At 35.4% G+C, this 21,145-nt stretch overlaps 1 protein-coding gene across 4 annotated transcripts in view; it reads left to right on the plus strand.

The window, feature by feature from the left end:
• The first annotated feature begins 4,044 nt into the window (after positions 1-4,044).
• LOC145259726 (protein virilizer homolog) overlaps positions 4,045-21,145 on the plus strand; it is a 239,719-nt gene continuing 222,618 nt past the window's right edge. For all 4 annotated transcript variants that reach the window (XM_080117416.1, XM_080117417.1, XM_080117418.1 and 1 more), the window contains exon 1: positions 4,045-4,233. The gene's annotated coding sequence lies outside the window, so the exon portion shown is untranslated. The remainder of the gene's footprint in view (positions 4,234-21,145) is intronic.

The following is a 21,145-nucleotide window of genomic DNA, read 5'->3' on the forward strand; positions in this document are numbered from 1 at the left end:
CTCTACAACAAAAATGACTCTCTCACTACAGCTGATATAGGAAAAATGGACAAAGTATGTCAACATTGCTCAGCTGTAAAATTTAAAGGAGAAACCCCTGGTTGTTGTTGTCCTTCTGGCAAAGTTGTGCTTGATAGCTTTCCACCACTGCCTCAGTTGCTTCAAGATTTGCTCTCCGGCAATGGTCCCATCTCTAAAGATTTTCTGCAAAATCTACGCTGTTATAACAATTGTTTTGCAATGACATCATTTGGTCACAAAATTGCGGCAGTACATGGGTGGAATCCTTCTTTTAGAATTCGAGGCCAGGTTTGCCACCAGATTGGGAGTCTTTTACCACCTGAAGATGAAACAGCAAAGTTTATTCAAGTCTACTTCTTGGATAGTCTGGAAGAGGAACTACATAATCGGGGACGTGACAGTAGACTCAATAGAGACATTCTCCAAAGTCTGACTGAATTTTTACATGAGAACAGCAGCTTTATTTGTCAGCTGAAAACAACAAAGGAGAGGATTGAAGAAGAACACTTGGTAGAACATAAAGTTGTCATAAGGGAAGACCGAAGGCCGCAAGAAGAGCATCCACGGCGATTCAATGCTCCAACAACAACGTATGAGATTGGAATATTAATGGAGAATGAACCAACAGCTAACCGGGATATTGTCTTGCGTTTTAGAAATGATACATTAAAATGGATCTCCGAACTACATCCCCTCTACGATACTTTAATGTACCCGTTAATGTACCCCTATGGTTCTCCATCTTACAACATCTAAATGAAGGCATCCAATGGGCGAAAAGTTACCCAACAGCAATTTTATTCGTACCATTTAATGACTCGGCCTGGAAACTATTTTCTCTGGTACCGAAGGCTATTTCAACAATGGCTGGTGGATGTGTACTGCAAGATTGAAACAGAACGTTTACAGTTCCTGAGGCGTGAGCAACAGACCCTGAGAGCTGACAATTATAGCAACTTGAGAGATTCAATTCTTAGGGAGGATGGGAATCCAGAACAGTTTGGTCAACGAGTTGTACTTCCGGCAACTTATACAGGAGGCCCTCGATACATGTTTGAGCGTCAAAGTGATGCCATGGCATATGTTCGGCGAATGGGCCGAGCCGACCTCTTCATCACGTTCACAACAAATCCAAAGTGGACAGAAATTACAGAAAATTGTCTTCAAGGGCAAGACCCTCAGGATCGTCCAGATATTGTTGCCAGGGTTTTCAGGCAGAAGCTAAAAAAATTACTTGAATTTATTAAAAAGAGAGGATTTGGCAGGCTGAGGGCTTTCCTGTACAGTATTGAATATCAAAAAAGAGGACTGCCGCATGCACACATCCTCACCTGGCAGGCCCCAGAGGACAAACTTCTACCAGAAAAAATGGATCTCTGCATATCTGCAGAGATCCCTGACAAAGAGGAAGATCCTGATCTTCATGCTAAAGTGATGGCACATATGGTGCATGGACCTTGTGGACCATTTAATCCAAATTGTCCATGTATGATTGACAACAAATGTTCCAAAAAATACCCAAAAGAATTTCTTCAGTGTACCGAGCAAGGCCAAGACTCTTACCCCAAGTACAGGCGAAGAAAACCAGAAGATGGAGGCCAGACTGGTACAATAAGGATGAAGAGAAATGGTCGGTATGTTAATCAAGAAATAACAAACCAGTGGATTGTTCCGTACAACAAGGTCCTCCTTCAGCAGTTCAACGCTCACATTAACGTAGAAATTTGCAGCTCGATCCAAAGCATCAAATATGTCCTCAAATACGTGAATAAAGGATGTGATCAAGCAGTGTTTGAACTACAAAGAACTGATGGAGCAGCTAACCAACAAGGCCAAGTACAAAGTCACATTGTGGATGAGATCCAGCAGTTCCAGAATGCAAGGTATGTCGGCAGTTCAGAGGCGGCCTGGAGGATATTGGAACATCCCATCTATGAACATTTCCCCCCAATTGTACAACTTTCTGTTCATCTTGAAAATGGGCAGCGTGTCATGTTCTCAGCTGATACTGCTCTGGAACGAGCCCAAGGTCCACCGCCTGCCACAACTTTGACAGCATTTTTTCAACTCTGCCATGAGGATGACTTTGCAAGGGGTCTCAAATAGGCAGAAGTCCTTGAGTTTTACACTTGGAACAAATCGACAAAGAAATGGATGAGAAGAATGCGTGGGGTACAAGTTGAAGGTACTGAAAATGATGATGTATGGAAGGCACCATGCATTGGGAGAATCTACACGATTAGTCCAAAAGCAGGGGAGTGTTATTTCTTACGCCTGTTGCTCAATGAGGTTGCTGGTCCAACTTCATTTCAAAATTTGCGAGCATACAATGGTCAGGTGTTTGAAACATACAGAGCAGCGTGCCTTGCTCGAGGCCTTCTAGAAAATGACCATCACTTGCATCAAGCAGTAGGAGAGGCAAGTGCCACTCAATCACCTTCAAATTTGCGAAGCCTATTTGTGATAATTTTAACAGCCTGTGAGCCAAGAAATCCTCTTGAGATCTGGATGGCTTTTCGTGATGTAATATCTGAAGACATTCTTCACAGATACAGGCAAGAAGTTAACAATCCAGAAGCAGATTTTAATGAGGACATCTACAATAAAACTCTTTGTCTAATTGAAGAAAAAGTTCTCCTTATGTGCGGTCAACCATTGGCAAGCTATGGATTACCTGCACCAACGCAAGGGAGAGATGAAAGACTCGCGAGAGAGTATCAACGTGAAGTTACTTATAATCTTGAAGAACTTTCCCTACAAGCAGAAAATATGCAAGAAAAACTGACCGATTCTCAAAGAGAAGTTTACAATTCATTCATGGCAATGTTGGAAGCACAAGGTGAAATGAACAAAAACATGATGTTTCTTGATGCTCCAGGTGGTACGGGCAAGACTTTTGTAATCAATTTGATCCTTGCAAAGATTAGATCCATGAGAAAGATTGTGCTTGCAACAGCATTCAGTGGCATTGCTGCTACTCTACTACAAGGTGGCCGCACTCTTCACAGCACTTTTAAAGTACCCTTGGATACTCATCGAATGGATCAGCCAGTTTGCAAAATTACTGGTAACTCAGCCTTGGCAAATGTAATTAGAGACACCTCTGCAATCATTGTAGACGAAGCCCCAATGACGCACAAGAGTGCTTATGAAGCAATTGACCGAACACTGCAAGACATCACAGGAAACAAGAATCCCATGGGTGGCATTCCAACCTTATTTTGCGGTGATTTCCGTCAAATCCTCCCAGTGGTTAAAAATGGCACAAGGGCTAACATTGTCAATGCAAGTTTGAAACAATCCTATCTCTGGAGGCACGTTATAGTGAAGAGACTGACTACTAATATGAGAGCCTATATCTCTGATAACACAGCTGCAGCAGACTTCTCAAAATTGCTTCTCCAAATCGGTAATGGTCAGTTTCCTATCACTTCTTCACCTGACACAATTAAGATTCCAACTGCGCTTGGTAAATGTGTCGGTAATCAGAAGCAACTGAAAGACAAAGTGTACCCAGACCTGCAAAACAATGGAAAATCACCGGATTGGCTTGCTGAGAGGGCTATTATTTCGCCATTAAACAGCAATGTGAATCATTTGAACAATTCAATAATGGATGAATTTCCAGGAGACACAAAGCAATACAAGTCAGTTGATTCGGCTACTAATGAATATGAAGCTGTTCACTACCCTGTGGAGTTTTTAAACTCTTTGGAGATATCTGGAATGCCTCCACACATTTTAAATCTCAAAATTGGATCGCCAATCATGATTCTTCGATCCTTGGAACCGCCAAAAACAACAAACGGAACCAGATGTGTTATCACCAGATTGCACACCAATGTACTTGAGGCCACCATTTCCTGTGGTCCCTACAAAGGCGAAACCGTTCTACTGCCAAGGATCCCCTTAGTTCCATCGGACTCAGAACTTCCATTTAAATTCCGGAGACTCCAATTTCCTGTGAAGGTGTGTTTTGCAATGAGCATAAACAAAAGTCAAGGTCAGACATTTAACACCATTGGCGTAGACTTGACATCAGACTGCTTCAGTCACGGTATGTTCTACGTCTCCATCAGCCGGACAGGAAGTTCAGAAAAACTCTACATTCTGGCTCCAAATCAAAGCAGCAGAAATGTAGTTTACCCTGAGGCTCTTCAGTGAAAAGTTCGAGAAATGGATATGAGGAAAAACTGACATGATCTGATTGTGGTAAGTTTTTAGTATTGAATGTGCAAGATAAAATTTAAGCAAGAGTTGAAAATTACTTCAATGAAAAACTTACTATGTAACATCAAGTAACCTTCCTTTTTGATGAAAATGTTTTGTGAAGTTCCTGATTGAATTTCAGTCACTACAAGAGGTAGTTAAAATGTTAATCACCTTATGCAATCGTTGCTCTTACAACATCAACTTACTGGAAAGGTGCCCACAGATTTTGGTACCCGAGTGCGCAACAAAGCTCCGTGCGAAGCACGGGTATCTTTGCTAGTATATATATATATATATATATATATATATATATATATATGAACGATAAAGATCTTGTTAGAAAAATAATGTTTGTTTTATGAAAAATTGGATTTTTATTTTTATCTATTTTTTATTTTTACATTATATTTTATTGAATTTGATGCTGAATGGACAAACGTCAAAGATAACACAATTCGCATGAAGATTTTTTTTTTTTTGCTTGTTTTCAACCTTAATAGAACGGATTAATATATATATATATATATATATATATATATATATATATATATATATATATATATATATATATATATATATAAGAAATAAAAATTACAATAAGTTTACCAAGGTAATCAAAATGGTAAACTTAAAATATATTATAGATATTAAAGAGTTAATATTTACAAGTAAAGTAATCTCAACCAGATGTAAAAGCTCAATAAAACCGAAAAGGAAATAGAGCTTATAATATGAACAAATGATTAATAAAACATGTTAAAAGACATCTTGAAAAAGAGTTAAAAACATATTTAATTTTAAAAAGGAAGCTACAAACACACACACACACACACACACACACACACACACACACACACACACACACACACACACACACACACACACAAACAGAGTGGAATAATAAAAATGTCGCTCTAAAGAAAAAAAACACTACAGCATTTTTTTTTAAACTTTTATTGAAAAAATCAATTCAGGTAACTTGATTATGTGGCAGAATTGACATCTATTCAATGTAGCCGCCTTCAGCCTCAATCATTAGGAGTATGCCTTTTCCACAAGCGCCAGCAAGAACTCAGTGAATATTTAGCGAATTATGGCGATCAGGCTGCGAGGTAGCATGATATGGCATTCACTTGAAACCACACCCAAGACCATAACCGTGGATGGAAACTTTATTTTCATTACCCTGGGCACGTCTCTTTTATTCGTGGCAATTCAGCGATGCATTTTGAGGATGCTGGCAATGGTTCTGTTGTCATAATTTGGATCGTTAGAGAGCATGAGTTATACAGTGGCGCATCTTTGATCTCACTCGTTGAACATTGTGTCACTTTTAGACATGATAGAAGGCTTCTATCGCTCTTGGGATGTGTACACAACTGGCCAACTATTATATGGTCTGCAACAAAAAAAAACAAATCGGTTTTTATCAAATGGAAATGGAATCATGTCTTTTCTAGGGCAATAATTTTATTATTCCATCCTAAGATAGGTAGATAGATCGATCGATCGATAGATAGATAGATAGTGTAGTATAATAATTCTCCAAGTTCCAAAAATCAAGTTTTCTTGGTTGGTCTTTTATAGGGCTATGACAACAGCATATTCTTATCATTGTTTTGACTCTAGAGTAAATAGCCGACACAGTTAGACATAGTTAATCAACCGAGAACCACATCACTCTATATAAAAGCATATAAGACATAAACGGATGCACACTCGAGAGTCAAAAGGATGAAAAGAATATGCTGTTGTCCTAGCTCTAGTCATTTATTAATTTTCAAAAGATATTCATTACAATATTGTTTTATATTGCGACTAACAAGTTTTCAAAATTATGTTATTGCTGCATGTTTAGTCACATACTCTTCTGATGTTTATCTTAAAAAAACTTATTAAAACACCATTTTCGACAACTTACATGGCTCATGTAGCTGACACTATAATGCTCTAGAACCCAATAAAAAAGCACTCATTGAGCTTGGACCTTTTACAAAATTTACAAAATCTATATAAATAAAGATCTTTTTCATTATAAAAAACTTTATTTATGAGAAAGATTTTTTAATGCATTACGATTGGTATATCCAAACCGAGTACGTTTCACATGAATGATTAACCTATATATATATATATATATATATATATATATATATATATATTGTTTTTAAAATATAATTATTCACTGATATGTGTTTCATCGTCTATGACTCATCAGAGTGGCTGAATCTAGTGAGATTCGAAATCAGGACCAGCCAATCTGATGAGTCGTAGACAACGAAACATGTGTCAGTGGATAATTATATTTTAAAAACAATATGTATACCGCTCCCCATGTGGGGGTACCAAGTTGGTTAAAGGGAAAATTATTCCCAACTCGCATTTAGGTAAAAAAGCACTATCGTAAATAACTGAATTCATTCAAAAACGTATCGCAAAAACAAATAACATCTCTCGCTATATATATATATATATATATATATATATATATAGTCATCCACATACAGTACTGTTTCGTTGTATCACAACTCATCAGTGCGGCTAGACAAACACCTTTCCTCAGCTGTGGATTGAACCTACAACCGTCGCATTGACAGTCGGCGGCTCTCACCATTCGGCTACGAATCAGTGCCGTAAATATTTCTCATAGAGTGAGTATTAAATTCACACCCTCCCGTCACACAGTGCTCGAACCATCAGCTTGTTTACAAACAAATTAATAGTGGGCTTCGCTTAATCGCTTTTAAATATGCATCGGTTGAAAATATATTTACAAAGTGCTCAACCCAAAGAGGGGGGCTTTAATTGTCATCCACATACAGTACTGTTTCGTTGTATCACAACTCATCAGTGCGGCTAGACAAACACCTTTCCCCACTTTCAGTCATTTATTAATTTTCTAGTCATTTATTAATCTCTCTCTCTCTCTCTCTCTCTCTATATATATATATATATATATATATATATATATATATATAGAGAGAGAGAGAGAGAGAGAGAGGTCACTTATATATATATATATAACTGACCTTGTGGGGGGGCAGATAGTTTCTACAAAACTCCTCTGTGAATATTTGGTTTGCAGAGTTGAAATTTGATATATATGGTATCTGGAACTGTAGCACACTTTCGACTTGGTTATATAATTATTACAGGAGAAAGGTATCTAAAAGGTTAAAAAAAAGAAAAACGATGAATTTAATAGTGGTCAATAAAAAGAGTAAGACATATTTTTATTTAATTTTAGATATTGCATGGTTACTTGTTGAAGGTCATTATTTGTACGAAACAGTAGCTTTGTTATTGTCGTAACCATGTAATTTGTTTACCTAAAACTGTATATATATATATATATATATATATATATATATATATATATATATATATATACTAGCATGGGTGCCCGGCGTTGCCCGGGTGTTTGGAGGTGTATGCTAAGAAAAAAAAAAAAAAAAACAAAAACAAAAAAGCAGTCTCGAAATTGGATATACAGGGTACTGAGATTTGGTAAAATCGAGGTGATTGGATTTCGGCCAGAAATTTGGCGATTAAGGGGTCAAACTTCAACGATTTGACCTTTGAGAACTCTACCAAACTCCTCCGACAATTTTGGGTCTAAACACTTGAAATTTTAGATAAAGGTTCCTTGGACATGGATCTAACATAATAACTTGATTTGAGCCCAAAACAATAAATGTTAAGGGGTCATAATAGGGGTCAAATTTAAAAAAATTGACCTTTTTTGTTTTGACGTTTTTTTTTTTTTGCTCAGCATACACCTCACACCCGAGCAACGCCGGGTACCCATGCTAGTATATATATAAGAACAAAGAATTAATAAAATATGTTAAAACACTTTAAGAAGAGTTAAAAACCTATTTAATTTTCAAAAAGGAGACACAAATTAAGTGGATTGTCCTTACTCCGCGGAGTTTTGAAAGAAATACTTTTCTTTCTCATTAGAGGGTAAGAGTTAGCAAAGTGCTGAATCGGATTTTGCTTGCAAAGTATTTAATTAAAAAATGACGCAATATATATATATATTTTGCCATTTTTTTACAACGGAAGATATATTGGAGAAACATTGACACAGTTTAGGTCCCTCTTCAACAATCACAAATCAACAATTTGACAAAAGCCCCCTTTTGCTCAATTAGCAGGTCATTTTAGTCTAACGGGACATACATTAGATAACATTAAATACTTTTTGATGGACTCTGATATTTTCCACTCAACAAAAGTTCACAGACAAAAAAGAAATCCAATGGATTCTCCGATTTACCACACACAAAATAGGTCTCAATACAGACCTTGGTTTTTTGAAAACATGCAAATTGCTGCAATATTTTTTTTTATATAATTAGAGGGTATGAATGATTAGAGAAAATTGGAAGGTTCTACTTATAGAAACTGCCGATAGGAACTTACCAATCAGAAACGGGAATTTCTCCGTAATATATATATATATATATATATATATATATATATATATATATATATATATATACTAGCAGGGATATCAGGCGTTGCCCAGCATTGAATGTTTTGAATTCATATTTTTATTATCATCCTAATTAGTAAAATCGTCCATTTTTTTTTCAATCGAATCGATTGATTGCCTGCTCTAGTTGGGGACCCTTCCTAATGCACAGTGATTTAGTCTAGAGTACATTGTAGTCTATATTGCACTGTAGAGAATTTACTGTTGCTTTATATTTCGATGAAAATAAAAGTATAGGAGGATGGAACATTTGTTGATCTTAATTCAATCACGGACAACCTCCCTGCTAGTATATATATATATATATATATATATATATATATATATATATATATATATATATATAGTACAAAACTTTGTTGAAATTCAAAGACTTACATTTTTCTTTTTTACAACTTCTGTTTATTTCATTTTGAATTTCTTCATTGCAGCGGTTTCGTTAATGGGATGACACTTTTATGATTTTATGTGTTCATAAAAATCTCCTTTTCCTCACCAACTCGTCAGATATTATTTCCATTCGATGTTGCCAACAAAAAGTTAATTTTGTACATGATAGACCTGGTGATCTATCAAGTACAAAATTAACTTTTTATAAAAAAAGTTGTACATTCCGATTTTGAACGTTTGTATAATGATATACCTGGTGGTCTATTAACTTTTTGTTGGTAAAATTGAATGGAAATAACATCTGACGAGTTGGTGAGGAAAAGGAGATTTTTATGAACACACAAAATCATAAAATTGCCATCTCATTAACGAAACAGCTGTAATGAAGAAATCCAAGATAAAATAAACAAAGTTATAAAAAAGAAAAAATGTAAGTCTTTGAATTTCAACAAAGTTTTGCACTATACATGCTCTGCACCTATAAAATAGATACATTGAGCTTTACTCGAAATTAACGGTGATTAAATCTCAACCCATTAAATGAAAATGGTATACATTGAAATTAACACTATTTCAACAATAAACATTTATAAGATATATATATATGTGTGTGTGTGTGTGTGTGTGTGTGTGTGTGTGTGTGTGTGTGTGTGTGTGTGTGTGTGTGTGTGTGTGTGTGTGTGTTGGGACCATCAATCAGAATTAAAATCAAAAACCAGAAAAATCGGCATATTTTTGGGTATCGGAATCGGTATCGAAAAAAAAATCGTGCCTATTTCCCGATGCCACAAACGACTCTTTTAATTGCCCTTTTGTTTGATTTTGTTTAAATCAAAAGCTTCCAATGCTGGTGGTAATGATAAAATAATAAATATTTATATATTAAAAAAAAAACAAACAAACAGTGAAACTAAAATCTATAGATAATCACCCACAAGTGTATTTTTACGTTTGAGAAAATATCCGCACATTTAACATTCAGTTTTTATCATAACAGTTATAACCCGTTAAACGAAAACGGTATACATTGAAATTAACAATATTTCAAAAATAAACATTTAAATGGACTCTCACATCGATTTTTACGTATAAGGTTCCGCAACAATAGCCAAGTTGTTCGGAAATCCACAAAGATGATTTCTTTATAATGGTGAAGGTTTTGTGTTATAGGTACGGGCAATAATAGCAGAAACAAGAGGGGGGCATAGTTTTGAAAGCCTGTTTATCATAATTGGTGGGGGGGGGCGACTACTTTTTGATTGTATTTGAAAGATTAAAGCCTAAAGTTTATTTCCAAAAGGAAAATATATTTGTACACGTGAAAAAAAAAAAAAGGGGTTATAATGAAAAGTATTTTTACGGTGATATTCGGAAGCTGACAGATTCAGTTAAATTTTGAAGTTAAATAAATTCATTGTAAAAAGCCTTTGAAAGATAAATATTAGTTTTCTGGGTTTATTTAAAAGATAATTAGTAAAGTAAAATCCTAAGATATTAAATTAAATAATAAAAAAAGAAAAACACCTTGTTTGTGCAAAAAATAGCTTCATTAGCCCCCCCCCAAAGCGAGAGATTCTCGCTTCACTCAATGAAAACAAAACGGAAGTCGTCTAAACATGGATTCTACGGAACCCAAAATGTCAGAAAGTCAAAAGGCTGTCTGGAAATGGCGTCAAGTAGTTAAAGGGAGGTAAGGAGTGTTGGTTTTCTTGTTTTTTCCCAGCTGTGCAGTTGTATATTCCGATTGTGGACGTTTGTATAATTTTTACCATTTTTTAATTTAACTGTTTTCTGTTTTTCTGCTTTTAAATTAAAAAAGGTTATTTTTCAAAATTATATAAAAAATTATGTCACGCCGAAAGTTTCACGTTCATTCAAGCGAGGAAAATATGAGAATTTTACATATAAAAATTATTTTTTGCAATTATAAATTTTGTGCGAAAATATTAAATAAACAATGCTTAATTCAATGATAATATCGGTAGTTAAGTGCGAGAAATTAATTTTTCTTCACGTTATATCCAATTCATTAATACAAACTGTACGGTTAAACACACCTAAAAAACATTCACTTTTTTTCGACGGACGTAGTTAAAAGCATACCACGTGCCAAAAGAGTGTATTTCCCAATCAATCAACACTCAAAGAAGGATTTCATTTTTAAAACCTTTTTTCTCACATCGCCTGGGAGCCGATCGACAGATACTTAAGTGAATTCACTCACTCACTCACTCACTCATTCTCACTCGGCGCTCCGCACTCTGCGTTCCTTACTCTGCACTCACTGCTCTTCACTCACTTCTCTATTCACGTTGCTACGTATATTTTCGCCAGCATGACAAAACACGATTATCCACATGCACGCACACACACACAGAAGCGCTTATCCACACACACACACACACACACACACACACACACACACACACACACACACACACACACACACACACACACACACACACACACACACACTACGAATAATGCAGATATTCAGCCACACGCAAGGACATTTACGTTCTTCTTTATTTCTCCTTGCACACACAAAAATTAAGCCAGTTTTCTCGCTGAGAAAACAAAGGACACTCTCTACCTTTTCTTGTCAAAACAACGGACAGTCTCAATAACTTTCCCATTTGCAATAACGGTCTATCCAGACACACCTTTCTGGACACTGAAAAAATGATTCGTTTGTTACTTGTTATTCTTGTGTAAATAAACACCGCTTATTTCACATGTTTTATTTTATTTTATTTTATTTGTGGTGGAAAAAGGGATCTTATGAGACCTGAGTACCATACCAGTACCACTACAGAACTTTACGGGCTTTTTTGCGTAATGTTCCTGAAAAAAAAAAATTTTTTTTGTTATTGTTACAATTTACGATAAGAAAAGCAAAAATAAATTCTTTCTTTTTGTTTTTTATTTACTTCTGAAAACTATAACTTTAGTAAAAGTGTGTTTTTTTTTGTTTTGTTTTTTTTAACAAAATAGTACATTTCCACGCAGACTCATATAAAAATAACGGATTCATTTAATTCCGTGATCATTATTTGAGAAATATTGAAAGTTTCATTAAAAGTGGTTAATTTTCTGATTTTTTGTGAATTTTTCAGTAAAGGGAGGGTTAAAAATGCTTATACATTTTGAGCATTCATTTTGCATGTACCTACATATATATATATATATATATATATATATATATATATATATATATATATATATATATATATATATATATTATATATATATATACACACACACACAGAGAAAGGGTGTGTGCGTGCGTGCGTGTGTGTGTGTGTGTGTGCGTGCGTGTGTGTGTGCGTGTGTGTGTGTGCCATTGTTATTTTAACGACTCTTACTTATTTCATTTGTATGGCTTTGCCCAACTATCTTTAAGGCCTACCTTTGCTTGTGAGTGACCTATCACATAATATGAAGTCTAAACAAATTTGTCAAAGAGGTGGAAAGAAAAGGTTAGGGTTGGGATTAAGGTTAATTTTAGGCAGTTTGATTTATTATGCTTTTGCATAATTCACATGACCCAAGACAAAAATATATTTTAAGGCCGTGAGTTTAGTCTTTTTTTCTCTCCTTTTCAGTTGTTTAGAAGAGGAGAGGAGGAGGAGGGGGACATATTCACAATAAATTTTGCGAGATGGGATGGAGGAGGTTAATTATCGGCCTAATGGATGACGTTGGGAACGATGAGGTTTTATTTCATTTTATTTCTTAATTTTCAAAGTTTTTCAGATGATGGGTGATAATTTGAATTATTTGGAGTACCATTTTCTATAATGGTTGCTATTTTCACAGAGTATCAGCTTTCGAAATTCAGAACTTTTATATCTACTCATATTTCAGTAATATATATATATATATATATATATATATATATATATATATATATATATATATATATATATATATATATAGTCATCCACATACTGTACTGTTTCCCTGTTTCACAGCTCATCAGTGCGAGTGCGGCTAGACAAGCAACTACCTCAAGCCAGGATTGAAACCCAATCGCCCAAACGACACTCGGATCTTCTAACCGTTGCGTTCTACGGCTGCTGCTATGCGGGCAGTGAATTAACAATTTTTTGACATTTTCAAAAGTACCTAAGCTCAATTTGTTTAAAATTATTTTCACAGCCAAATGTAGGCTGCGACGTTGTTTGGCTGTGGAAATAATTATATAATCTCTCACATTCTGAAAATATATATATATTCAAATATATATATATATACACACACACACACACACACACACACACACATATATATATATATATATATATATATACAGTACTGTATGTGGATGCCATATATATATATATATATATATATATATATATATATATATATATATATGTCATCCACATACAGTACTGTTTCGCTGTATCACAACTCATCAGTGTGGCTAGATAAGCACTTTTCCCCAGCCGCGGATCAAACCTACAACCATAGAGTTATCCCAGAAAATCCGTTATGGCAAAAATGTTATTTTACCATGACTAATGTTTGTGCAAAATTTCAAAAAATTCAAGTTGTGGTTATTGAGGAAAGTACAAACAAACGACTGGATGAACGTTTTGTGGGCAATTCTACCCTCATAATTGGGGGGGGGGGTAACCAGATTTGATTTTTCATTTAAAGTGGAAGATTTCTTTCTGAATTCACTTCAGATAGTGGGGTTGTCTCACTTGCTATTTACTTCCCAATGCTAGTTTTTCTTTTATATTCTTATTTCTTATATAAACAAAAAAAAAAGTAACACCTATGTGTGAATGTAGTAAGCCAGTGCAAACTTATAAATTCCTCTAAAATCTGGTAAAAAAAAAAATCAGTTTTTGACAGACGGCTGAACAAAAGACCCTAATAATGTCTTCCCTTTGGAGGTCAGGATGGCAAGACAGGAAAAACTTAAATACTCATGTATCTACTCTTTATCAGCTCACACACATCTAAACACGCACTAACAAGAACAAAGGTAAATGCACACACATACACAATGCCACACTGCCGAATACACTATGAACAGATCGACTTGTAACTACTATTCACTTAACTTCTTTACACAAACACATGTTTACTAACATGAAAATAATGTTTGTATTCTTATGCCTGCTCATATAATATGCTTAAACATGATATTTTAATTTATTCAGATTGCGTATCAATCCTCTATTTATTATTATATATATTATGAGGAAAAATGTGACCAATGGACTAATTCGCAAAAAAAAAAAAAATAAAAATAAAAATTAAGAAAAATAATAATGATAATGTCGTTCATCAAATTCCATCTGTGTTTGTTTACAATATCACGTCAGCTGATATTTGGGTTTGACAATGAATACCCTGGAAAAGTCACTTCTGATTAATGTTTAATTTCAAAATATGCAAACGATGAAACGATTTGCAGCGATTTTAAACGGTACTTCTTTTATCGTAAATTGAACTGATTAATAAGAAAAAATTAAAATAAAACGGTGAGGTACACCCGAGCTTAAACAGGGGATCATTCGATTTGTTGTCGAATGCTCTACCACTGAACTATATCTCCAGATGACAATATATCTGGAAGAAATGATTTGCTGAGATTTTATTATTTCCCTTGGTTGGTGTAACGTAAAGTATTAACGTGTAAAAATTCTTCTTTTTTATCTATAAGAGAGAAAAGACTAATTTTTAAGATTGGATATTTTTTTTCGATTTTTGATACTTGTTGGATAAATTTCTGTACACAACATATCTAAGAACACTGCCAGACATATAAATTACGCTTTGTGTGAAATTTGCAAAAGATAAGCTCACACACACACACACACACACACACACACACACACACACACACACACACATGTGGAGATATAAAAATATCTTATTATTAAATTTCGTATTTCTCTATTTTTCAGTTATAAAAATCTTTTTATGTCTTAGGCAACACTTACTACCTGGTGACCTTTCTATTATTTCAAGGTTTCCTTGTATTTTCAATTTATTATGCATTCATGCTCCACATATATCATTTCATTTTGTTTCTTCTCTATAACATAACTCTTATTCATTTTAAATATCCGTGTAGTTCTTGGCTATATGCAAAGAATCTCAAGGATAACCTCTACCAAGGTCAGCGACCACACCATATATCTATCTTACGTGGAGAAAAGGCCTCCTAAAATGGAATACTGTTGTCACATCTGATGTCATATTCCAAAAATCACGTGGGTTTGACTTGTAACTTTTCTATTTGGGCTAGTAAAACGAAAATATTAAGTTGTCAAAGGTCAACTGAAGATAAATTTGTCCGTAGAACTCTACTTAGTCTTGAAAATTCGTTCAACTTCTGCAGGGTCAGTTTAGCAACATGCGGTCAGGCATTGTCGTGGAGGAGAATTGGGCTTTTCTGTGTTGACTAATGCTGGTTGTTGTTGTTGTTGTTGTTGTTGTTGTTCTTCTTCTTCTTCTTCTTCTTCTTCTTCCTCTTCTTCTTCTTCCTCTTCTTCTTCTTCTTGTTAAAGTTTCTAATCCAGAAGGAAACCAGTAGCTGGAAGTGAGTTCCATATACTTGCAGTCGTTGGAAAGAAGTTGCTGGAATAGAAAACTAAAGTAATTTGAATGTTTGTTTCTTCAAATCTCAACATAAAATTCGGTACATTTTTAGAATTACACTTAGTTCTGATCCCCATCTGGCATCAATTGAAATGAATGACTCTCGTCTTGGGGAGGCCTCATGTTTTGACAAGCTTCTGGGCTTGACCTTTACTCCTGATCTTAAATGGAACATGTGCATCAAATCTGTTGCCAAGGCTGCTGGAAAAATGGTGGGATCCTTCTATCGATCCAGTAGATATCTCACTGCTGATGCAATTCTCTATCTATATAAGAGCCAAGTACGTCCAAGGATGGAATACTGTTGCCACATCTGGGCAGGAGCTGCTAGAAAGGACTTGTCCTGCCTTGATAGAGTTCAAAATAGACTTTGTAGCCTCGTGGGAGATGTCCTTTTCTCTTCCCTGCAACCTCTATCTCACAGAAGAGATGTTGCGAGTTTGTCTCTGATGTATCGTTATTTTCATGGCAAGTGCTCGACTGAGCTTCAATCTATGGTCCCCCCCTTGCCAAACTTTCACAAGAAATACTCGTCTAGCTGAAAACACTATCAATAATTCCCCCCGCTCTTTATCTGTGCTTAAACCTAAATGTAGATTCCATGAACAAAGTTTCTTTCTTAGAACTGCACGCCTGTGGAATTGTCTTCCGTTTTCCTGCTTTTCAGCTGACTACAATTTGGTTGTCTTCAAGTCCAACATAAACAAGTTCTTGATGAGCCGTTCCATATAAGTCAACAAATTTACTGAATTTCCGTTACTAACGATTACTATATTGTCCAATTGACTACTGTGCACTCTTAACCCTTATCCTCGAGTGGTCTCTGGTCCTTGATAATGTGGTTATGCTTATGTAAAAAAAAAACTTATTAAAAAAATACAAAAATTTTTTATGATGTATGTACTCATAACAGAACAAATATATCATATTCCAAAAATCACGTGGGTTTGGCTAGTAACTTTTCTATTTGGCTAGTAAACGAAAATATTTAGTTGTCAAGAGTCAACTAAAGATAAATTTGTCCGTAGAAACCTGATAGAGTTCAAAACCGGCTTCGAAATCTAGTAAGTGATGCCTCTTTTCTCTTCCTTGCAACCTCTTTCCCACAGAATAGACATTGCAAGCCTGTCTCTGCTCTATCAGTATTTTCATGACAACTGCTCGTCTCAGCTCCAATTTATGATCCTAATTTGCCAAACTTTCACAAAAAAAAACGCTCGACTAGCTACAATCGCTATCAACAATTTTCCCTACTCCCTATCAGTGTCTGTCTAAATGCAGATTCCATGAACAAAGTTTCTTTCCTAGAACTGCTTGCATATAGAACTCTGTTCAACTGACCTACTTCCCGGCTGATTACCATATGGTAGCTTTCAAGTCTAATGTAAACAAGTTCTTGTAAAGCCGTCCCGTTAAATAATATAAATTCTACCCAATCTACACTATTAACGATTACTATACTACCACCTGACATTCATTAACCCTTATCCTTGAGTGGCCTTCAGGCTTTGATACATGTTGACTACCTTGTAAAAAAATGAATAAAAAAGAGAAGGAAATAAAAAACGAAAATAAAAATGGCGTCCCAAAACTGTATCTGCACCAAGTCCGCAATTCATATATTTAGTTGGATTCGCAGCAATATCCTGAAAAGGTAAAATTTTAACATATTGAAATAAGAGGTCATCTTTGTTTTTAGTTGTCATTTTACTTCAGCTTGTCAGCAGATATATCACTTTGGTGATAGAGTAGGTATGAGGAATTAACAGCAACAAGATAATTCACAGAATAGTGACTTTATTAAACACTAGCTTGACCTGTGCATTGGCGTTGCCCGGGAAAATTAAAGAAATAAAGAAACTCTTACTCTCAACCGTTACAACTTTGGATTAATCGATTTTGTAAAAAAAAAAAAAAAAACTATGTATAAGTATTAGTTATGTTGTTCTATAATTATGAAAATTAGAGGAAACTCCCCAATTATATGTGGTAAGAAATATAATGTGACGCCAACAAGACGAAAAAAAACAACACAAATGAAAATGTTTAGAAAAAATATTGTATTTTGAAGAAAAAGAAAAAAAGAGCAAAAATGTGAGGAAAATGTCTTGCAAATAGTTGATATTTGCAGAATTTATCACTGAAGATGTGCCATTTTAAAGGTTCTTATATTTCTCGTTGTCTGAGTTCGTTTCGACCAGATTATAAAAATAGAAAGCATTGTTTTAGTGGATTGAACAAAGGGTTTCATTCGAAAGTCAGAAACTCCAATGTCTACATTTAACTCTATCTATCTTGTCGAACTCCTTGCCCAGACTAATGTAACTCTATCTCTCTCTCCCTCTCTCTCTCTCTCTCTCTCTCTCTCAACCCTCTCTTTCTCTCTCTCTTCAGATTTCCCTGTCTTCCATCAGCTGCCTCAGATCTTCAAGATCACAGTTAGCATCACGTGCAATTTGCTAGATGTACGTTGGACTTAGGTTGTCCTATGCTCGTGCTTCCATGCCATGGCGTCCACAGCAATACATTTCTCACCAGTTCTTGTTTGCTCCTCCGGTAGTGACCATCAAATTGTAGACGTCACTCCCTAGTGGTAGAAGATATAGCAGGTAGGTTCCCATAAAGTTACTGCTTCATGGGATGATTTTGCCAAGATATATTTAGGACCGTTTATAGCATACAGTTGTATGTGCCGTCTAGCTTTCTTTACAATCTTTTGGTGAGTGTCCAGGTTGTAGCATCGTAAACAAGGATGGACTCCACCACTGTTCTGAAGAACTGCCTTTTCAGTTTGTCAGTTAGCCTTAAAGTCCATACTGACCAAAGCTTATCCAATGTAGCCCATTTTTTTCTTTTTAGATGTGAATTTCGATATCTCTCTCCGTGGAACCTATGTAGCTGCCCAGGTATGTTTCATTCAGCTACTATCCCAAATTTTGTGTGAATTTAGAAGAATTTAAATTCTACACGGTTATCTATTTTTCTATCGTCCCCCACCCTTCCCGCTCTACCTAGACATCGCCAACCACTTTGTCTTTTGACCATCCCACCAAACCTTTGTTTGTATAATAAATAAGTTACGTCTAGCATATATAGTCGATAAATGTCTTTACTTCATCCGGGTAAGAATACAGCAAATTGGGAGTTTCCCAATCATATATGACAACAAAGATAATGTGACGCCCACAAGAAGAAAGAAACACAACACAGGTGTAAATGTAATAAATAAAAAAAAAAACATTTATATTTTGAAAAAAAAAAAAAAAATGGAAAGAAAGCAAAAAGTCTTGCAAATAGGTTCGATTTGTGGAACTTATCCTTTAAGAGCCGTATTTTTTAACGATTATTAAATTTCTTGTTTTCTGAGTTCTTTTCGTTTGCTGGGTTTGTAGAAAAGGAAGCCTTATCTTCTGTGCTATAGTTGCTGACTTAATCCTTAAACGTGTCTCACTGTCTTAAAGGCAGAGATAGCAAAAGGTGAACTTGCTTGTCGGAGAATCACAACCACTAGACGAAGGAACTCTGAAAGAATCGCTTACATGGGGTTCAGTGGAGATTCTAAAAAGGTAGCCTGTGATTGGTTGTTTTCCATCCAATCGCGGGGCACTTAGTAAATGACTTCATAATAATTTCAATAAAATTTTAAATAGTAATGAGCACTTAAACGTTAGGATTATTTTATAAGAAAGAGGATCCTCACAGCAATTTATGAGCATAGAATTTTTTTTTAAATTTGTGAATACGTTTAAATATGTCTATATAGTGTCACGCTCAGCATTTGTTGAGGACTACGATAGCATACACATGACGATGATGATAAAATCAAATAAAAAGTTATCCAGGATTAGCTCGTAGGTCTCTGAAATATAATGTTAATAACTGTTATGGGGTTAAATGGTAATAAGAACGGAGGAACACAGGACTTTTAGGAAAACACATGTATTCACATATATTACAGGCAAGGCGGGTTGAGTAATACCATTCCTCAGTGGTGGGGCGTTTGCACACGACCTGCTTCGTCGCATACCAATCTCTGATTCCCGGGCACCAGTACTCGATACTGGAAGTGACGTCACCAACGGAAATGACGTCATGAGATAGTCCATTAATCCCATTAATTAACAGAACATGAGGAAGGGGATTCTTAGGATACCGTGCATAGAAAGGTAAACAGAACGGGTTTGCGAGAGACAACACCAAAACGATCAAGGTGTAATTTAAAAATAGATATTTAGTTAACGACAAATAATTAGGGGGAAATATTATGCAGAACGGCAAAAAAATAAAAAATAAATTTTTTTTTAAATAAAAAAAAAAAAATAGAGTGATATACAAATGGAGGGGGTTTAGCTTATTATATCGAAACGAGCAGAAGAGAAAAACCAGTTTCATTCAATCTCGGAAAATAGTACAAAAGAAAGTTCCACGATATCAATATGTGATACAGGGATTAATCCAGATCAAAGTTCAATAAGGAGGTCTATGGGTCCTGGTGAAAGGATCTTTGGGTAGTTTTGGCCATGTATGGGGTATTGATGTCATATTTGGGCTGGAGCATCTGCTGCTAGTCTCTCGCTCCTAGACAAGGTTCAAAAGAGAGTCGCCAATCTGATAGGCCCTGAACTGGCATCTAAGCTTCAGCCTCTGCCCCATCAACGAAATGTTGCATCCCTCTGCCTGTTCTACAAATATTTTAATGAAGAATGCTCTGACGAACTGCAAGCACTTGTGCTCCCACGACGTAAACACCCTCGACAAACCCGACAGGCAGCTAAATCTCACCCCCACACAGTAGAGATCCCTAGATGTAAAAGATCTTTCTACTCCAGTAGTTTCTTCCCCAGAACCGCTAGACTTTGGAATTCCATTCCAGGTCCCTGCTTCCTCAACTGTACTGACGTTCAGAAGTTCAAGTATAACATGAACAGACATCTTGATGCTCAAATCCCCACATAGTACCCTAGTAGATGTTACCCCTTATAGTAGCCCCCTACACCAAAGTGGCAATGTGCCTTGTTTGGGGTGAAAACGTAATAAAAAAATAAAAATAAAAAAAACATTCAAGATCCAAATTTGTGGCAGTATTCATTCTTTATCGTATGAGGACATTTTCTCTCTTGACGCTTCTGAATTTTTGAGATAAGGATTGGTTATTCATATTATTTGGATTCATTGGACTACTGTTCTCATCTTGAGTGTCATTTTCACAACGTTTCGGTCGATATAACCTCTGACCTTCTTCAGGTGTATCTTGTTGAACTTAGGAATATTTCTATCAAAGTCGGGAATTTGGACAGAATTTTGAGCGGAACTCTTTATTACTTAACAATTTTTTAAAATAATTTCCATATGGTTTCGTATTTCGTTTCATGTTTAGTGACTTCTGTTCCAGTCCCT

The sequence above is a fragment of the Euprymna scolopes genome, chromosome 35, assembly GCF_053919585.1.
Source record: "Euprymna scolopes isolate OS-2025 chromosome 35, ASM5391958v1, whole genome shotgun sequence".
Classification (NCBI taxonomy): Eukaryota; Metazoa; Mollusca; class Cephalopoda; order Sepiida; family Sepiolidae; genus Euprymna; species Euprymna scolopes.